Consider the following 7,530-nt stretch of genomic DNA (forward strand, 5'->3'; position numbering starts at 1 on the left):
CTTACTGAAAACACCGTGTTCTAATACATTTTCCAATTTTATAGTTAGATCTGTAATGATTATTGAAGTTCTTCGTCCAGTTAAACCCAAGATGCTAAACTTAATTGAACATCCTATCTATATTAATTGAAAGAGAAGTCTGCTACGAGTCAGATGTTTAAATATATTTCATAAAAAATGCTTGGCTCTCAGTGTAAATAGGCAGTCTAGCTGTACATACCTGTCACCCCCCCCCCCCCCCACACCTTGATAAAGAAGAATGACTCCTACCCCCTGTGCTGCCACGGGTAATTGCTGCTAGTAAGTTAAATACGTCTTTAAAAGGCGTCTATGTTAACTTCATTCATATATATGTTAACATAGCAATTAACAATGCATTCATCACGTGCCCGAGGGCGCCAAATTCAAGTTGCTTGCCTTCCATACACAACTACGCCACGTACGACTGTACGCTTTCCATTAGGAATGTACACGAATGTACATGTGCAGGCATATACACGTATACGGCGTGTTCATTTGAACTACTTCATTCGGCCTACATAACTTTGACACATTAATTTCATTACTTAAGAACCATATTTCAGCATGCCACTCGGCTTATCTCATAACATAACTAATAAACTTTAAGATAAACAAATAACACTCACGTCATTGGGCTCGTATCACCAAATTAAAGAAATTAAGCAACAACTATGGGCAAGCGACACGCTTCCCATGATGAGACATAACAACAATGCGCCCTCAATCGGTAAATTCAAATCTAATAAAAATCGATTTACAAGATGAAACAAAAAAAGTATCACAACAAATTGAGAAATTACAAAAACTTCATCCGGTACGCGACATCGATTTTGTGACAAAATTAATATAAACTGAAATGAAAACATGTTAATATTTTACTTGCCCCTTTCACTTATTTTCATATTTTTATTGTGTTTTTTTCTTGGTCGTAAAGTTGTTGTTGTTTTGTGCGTGTGTGTGGTTTTTTTTTTGGGGGGGAGGGGGCATTTCTAATTTCATATGTACGTCAGTGGACAATTGACTTTGTTAAACCAATCAGGTACATAACAGTATGAGTTGAAGCAAGAGGATGTACTCTTTATATATATTTACAACTGAAGGGAAAAGAGAAAAAAAATGAAAATATTTTAGATATCTTGCGATTATGAAGCTAATCTATATTTTTTTTATTCAGGTTCATTTATTATACATCTCTGAATACACAAAAATACAATACTATAAATACAATGCTTATACAACAGAAAAGGTATTGACAAGCACATATATAGTATAAATAATCGTAAAACAGATTATAAGGAACAATGATCACCGCGGTATGGCGGGTGTAAGGAAATTACAGAAAGCCATAGGCCTATTAAACGAGAAAGGAACTTACACAATTTACAAACAAGAACAAACACAAAACACATAAAAGGCAATCGAGACAAATAAGTTCCTAATTAGCCGCGAGGACGGGGGAGGGGTAAAGGAGGCAGACACATAAAGGTTTATTCAATGTATATATATAAATATATATATAAATGTGTGAAGTTATACATGTACAACAGCTTTGGCAACTCTTTTATTTAAAAGCTGGGGGCCCGGGTTCAATTCCCGGCAGAGACATTTTTTCGGCATCACCAATTTTTCCAAAGGGTAGATAGCTCTGGGGAACCTTAATTTAAGCTACGCCTACCATTGTTCTCTTCATCCATTTCTTTCACAAAATATTTAAATAAAAGAGTTGCCAAAGCTGTTGTACATGTATAACTTCACACATTTGTATACTTTCTCCCATACGTGTACTGTATCAAAGCAATAGCTTTGATCCAGCTGAGGCATGGCGGCTTGTCATTGTTCAAGACCCACCTTCACCCGACAAAGGAAATTATAATTGGTATAGTGTCGAAAATCTGTCTATCTGACGGTCAATCGGATCGGGGTCGCCCTAGCCACTAACCCGTCTCTGTGGTCTAGTGGTTAAGGCACCGGCGTTCAAAGCTGGGGGCCCGGGTTCGATTCCCGGCAGAGGCATTTTTTCGGCATCACCAATTTTTCCAAAGGGTAGATAGCTCTGGGGAACCTTAATTTAAGCTACGCCTACCATTGTTCTCTTCATCCATTTCTTTCACAAAATATATATATATATATAAGAGGTCATTATGACTTATATACATATATACTTTCCCCGAAAAAGGTCTGTCTTTTCTTGGGTGTCTCAAAAGTTTTTTCCAAAGGGTAGATAGCTCTGGGGAACCTTAATTTAAGCTACGCCTACCATTGTTCTCTTCATCCATTTCTTTCACAAAATATATATATATATATAAGAGGTCATTATGACTTATATACATATATACTTTCCCCGAAAAAGGTCTGTCTTTTCTTGGGTGTCTCAAAAGTTTTTTTTCGCCCTGTCATATTGGGAATTTTCCCTCGTCCCTAACCTTATAGACATTTAGTCTGCTTCGGCATATAGCTATTTTAGAAAGCTGTGCTCCTCATTAATTTTACGATTTTACTAAACCAAATATGATTATACATTTCCCAATTTTTTCACCACATATCTAAATCAAATGAGTTGCCAAATGTGTTATGCACTTATGATTTCTCGCATTTATATTTCACCTAATTTATTCATGATTTTTAAAAGAAATCACGAATCGCCGATGAATAAATATCTTATTCCGTGACCAATTGACCATGATGGATTTTGTATTTTCAAGCCTCTGCAAACATACATAGTTTACAGAGCTTCTTAACAAATAAAAAAACGTTCTTATTTGTTGTTCTGTGGTTTTCCGGCGTTGGCAAACTATTTATGGTATTTTTTCTATTAATATAGGTCTGGGTCTTTCTCCTATATTTTATTACTTCATGACACATCAAGTTTCGTGTCGATGAGCATGCATTGGCCAGGGAAGTGGGGATAATGGGAGTGAAGCACCCTCCAAAATTTCCTTGGGAATGCTGCGTGTATTATTCTCCATAGGCAGCACCCCCAGGTATTCTGGAAAAATTGTAACAGTAACTGTAATTGTAAAGAAAAGTGTAAATCAAATGGGCTTCATTTTGAAGTGAAACCCTTTGTCGTGCCAGTCAAATTTTTCGCGATCAATTATTTGATCTCCATTGTTTAGTGAAAACATTTTGGGGGGGTTTTACAAATTTACATCAGCACTCACTCCCATTCAAAAAAATCGTTGCCAGGACCTTGTGAGCATGACAGGTTTAAATTTCACTTTGCACATATTTGTTTTATATTTATTTACGATACAAAAGCAATTGCTGTGCATTTTTTATCTGTCAGATATCGTGTTTAATTGGTCGTAAATTTCCATTTATGACGAATTTTCTACTTATTGGTTCAAAATTAAAACAGAGGCTCAAACCATTATATTTATGTTTAAATCTTAAAGTAATACATGTGGTGATTTGGACATCCATCCCGGCAAATGTTTTTGTCTCCATGTATGGTATATGCATACATATATATATATATATATATATATATATATATATATATATATATATATATATATATATATGTGTGTGTGTGTGTGTGTGTGTGAGGGTGTATGTGTGTGTGTATATACAATCGCGTAATACCGTTGGTGGTGTAAAGGCGGAAATCTGTCATAGGCCTGTTGACAGACGTTGGGAAACCAACTTGTTTAAATCGCGTTTAATGGTACATAGATAAACTATGGCGATGACGATGCGCTTCAAATGAGACCAAAAATAAATATCCGCTTTATTCCTGCAAAAAAATAAGACCTAAAATATTGTCACACGATACCCCGCGGTCCATGCAAAGGTAAAAATAGCCATTAAACTTGGTTTTTACTTCTGGAAACCAATTTCTCCAATTGAGACCATCTTGTTTATATTTTGGAAAAATATCCTACATGTCATTTATTTCCCTATATGATCTAACTAATATATTGATTCATTTGAGTAGTATATATAGGGACAACAGTCATATAATTTTACTTTCCTATAATATCTACAATTATTTAACTGTGTAGGCAATAACAAAGTTTTGAGGACGCATCATCGCAACACTACCAAATATTCGGTAATTATTGTATTTTTGTTTACATCCAACACTTAAAAATACTAACATCAAGTTGATATTTGTATATATTAGTGTCAAATGTTCATATCTTTAACGACTTACACTTGAGTTCCTAACTAAAGACGATTACATTTTGCAGTGCAATACATCCTTACTACTGATACTGATATGAAGAAGAAGGTTCACAAATGTCGCTTTTTAAAGTGAATGTTTAGAATTTTTTTCTCAGTATAGTTTGGTTATTATTTTTATTTTTTACAGAGAGAATATTTAGGGTATATACATGCATATATCAAAATTGTACAGCTTGTACATATGCAGCTGACGGCAAGAACGTTACCATAAAAACATTACAAAAACGATGCCTGAAACAATCCCCAAATTAGGTTTTAAACAACCTTGTCTTTAACACCCATTAACAGTTGATAGCCTAGATTCGATTTTCTGAAATCCATGTTGTTACTGTCATCCTTCGCATTGCAGGTTGATAACATTGGCCATGGCATTCAGGTATATCGGGACGAAAAAATGGAATTCCGTCACATATGATATTAAAAACAGCACAACACTCTCACGATTTAAGTCACTATCAAAGTCACTTTTGTTCAATTATTTAAACAACTCCAATCCCTCTTTAATTGCAATTGTATTTTATCATCATTTTTTTATTTTGTCTTATCTACTATTCTATTCTATCTTCCGTGTTTTTGCATTGTGTGATGATAATGTGTGGGTGTGCATGTGTGATTACTTATATTTTTTTTTGCCGGTTATGATATTTGTGTATTTGTAGGGCTCAGTCTATATAAGCAGTTTTGCTTCTTAGGGGTCCTGACCATTAAGTAACATGTAACCAGATAAATTTTGTATTATTTTGTTGGTATCATGTTATTTCTGTAAATATGATGTTTTTTAATGGTCAATAAATTGAATTGAATTAAAAATATTTCATAATATATTTCTTTAGAAACTTAAGCTATATCTCTCTCATTAGTTCATTATATGTATTTGTAATTAAAAGAAGGTCTACTGTATAATTGAATTTTTAAAAGTGTCAAATTCTTTTATAGGAGTATCTATATTTAATTATTTAACTCCTCGTCGAGGTCGCGCTAGTGCATCATATGGAAGTCGAAACGAGTTTTCCAAAAGATAATAATAATAATAATAATAGGCATTTATATAGCGCCATCTATCTATACATATTCTATTCCGAGGCGCGTTGTTATTATTATTATTACCCCGGCTTTAGCTCGAGCTGCCTTTCAGCGCTCATGCATTCAAGGAATTAATTCTGCCGGGTACCCATTCACCTCACCTCACCTCACCTCACCTCATTCACTGGGTCGATCGATGAGTGCAGCACAATGTGGATAACTTTCTTGCTGAAGGAAATTACGCCATGGCTGGGATTCGAACCCACGACCCTCTGTTTCTAAGTCAGAAGACTTATCCACTGGGCCACAACGCTCCACATGATGTCTATCAAGTTCGTTAAAAACCACGTAGGCAACACGTGGCCACAATCAAGAAGCTTTTATTACTCCTTGATCGTTTCCATGACATTCTCTACAGTGACAATTGCTCCGATGGAAAATATGCATGATAGGCCAAACGTAAAACCTAACCTCCAAAGCTAAATGACCCTTATCCATATCTTTACATTATTCTGACCCACAAAACTCTATAACAATCGTAACTCTAACCCTATGCCCTCTGAGATATTAAGATCGGAGCAGGTGTCGCAGGAGTATATGTCGTGTCATCTTTTCGTCACCAGAGTAAAAATAAATGCACAGCACGCTTTAGAAATGTATAATATTATTTACATATTTCTTTATTCAAATGCACAATAAGTATCAAATCAAAATTACATTACCGAAATGTGATAAATTTGAATCTATATTTATTTGACATTATCGATATACTGGTTCCAAATTTTGCGTAATCAGTGTGATCAGTCATTGAAACACTTCCAAATTTGTCTACACTGTTAGAAAAACAGAATATTTTACAGAAGAAAAATTTAAAACAGATTTTACAGAAAGAAGTAAACCAAATCATTCTGTAAATTGTTAATACAGGAAAGATTTTATACAATTTTTGTATAATTTTGCAGAACAGGTCTGTTTTAAAAAGGGGGAAAACACTTTTATTACAATAAATGTGAAAGGTTACATACACCAAATATCTATATCTGTAAGTATACACAAATGTATGTAATATTACACAGTGCAGGAAGATTACAGGTGTTCTCGAGACTCTGCTGCAGAAATTTGTACAATCTTGTACAATTTCCATAAAATACACAATTGTACACATACTCGAAATCTGCTTGATGGTGAAGAGAGTGCGCCTTACTTGTAATGCAAAATAAAAATAAAAATATCATTTAAAAAGATGATATCATTACTATTCATGACAGTAAAGAATGAAATCAGATGCCAAGTGTCCAACGCAGTCGAGCATCAGAATAAATCCCGTGTTGATGCGAAATAATTGCTCCACAGATACAAGACGGACGGAAGAAATGACCGGCTCGTGCCAAACGATAGTTTTCTGGTTGGTCGTGTGTATAAACAGAAACGTGATTGGGTGGCATCCCTCTCCTTGTCCCATTCCTGCTTTTAACTGATGTGGCAAGGCTTGGAGCAATTTGGTCTGGGAGGATACGTCACACAGGAGGGGTGTTTTATTATTGGGAAATATTAATGTAAAGTAGATCCTTTTCTGTGACCAGGTCTTCTGGATCTCCTTTGGTCGATGCAGAGGGGCTAGCGTTCTCCTTCTGATGGGTTTCCATGACATCATAGTTAAGTGATGCATAGACAGTACCATCTCGAGATCGAACAGGGGCTGGTCTTGGATAGCGCACGCTGTTATGGGAAATATCAAGGTAAATCAAACCGTCCTTAGCTAATCCCTTGGTAACTGGTAACGCCATAGAGGTTTCTTGAATGACGTCCATCTTCATTGCGCCTTTGTCATTTGATTTATTTGCGGTAGTTACAACAGATTTTTCGGTTTCCATTTCATCGGCATGATCAGTTTCGGACAACTCCGAAGCACGGGCAATGTCAGAATCTCGATGTCGATCAGTGCGGACTAAGCTGTCTTCATTGGGCATCGCTGGGCTTGGGATGTTTCCATTTGTCTTGAGGGCGGTCATTGCTTCACGGTCGAGAGATGCGTAAGTTATGCCGCCTGTAAATCTTCTTTGAGTTGGTAATGGGCGGTCGGTACGGTCGTGTGAGAGATCGATGTAAACTAACCCATCTTCGTTCTTCTTCTGGGAGGTGGATGCTATGTCGGGGGTTGCCGGCTTAAACTCTTCCTCATCTCCTTCTGCCACATTTTCTACCCTTTGGTCTTCATTGCCCCCTTCAAGTTGAACTGTGGTCTTGTACATGTATGTGTGAGTTATTCGGGGTCTGGGAATCGCAGGTAAAGCTCTG

The sequence above is a fragment of the Lytechinus pictus genome, chromosome 8, assembly GCF_037042905.1.
Source record: "Lytechinus pictus isolate F3 Inbred chromosome 8, Lp3.0, whole genome shotgun sequence".
In the NCBI taxonomy this organism is placed as follows: domain Eukaryota; kingdom Metazoa; phylum Echinodermata; class Echinoidea; order Temnopleuroida; family Toxopneustidae; genus Lytechinus; species Lytechinus pictus.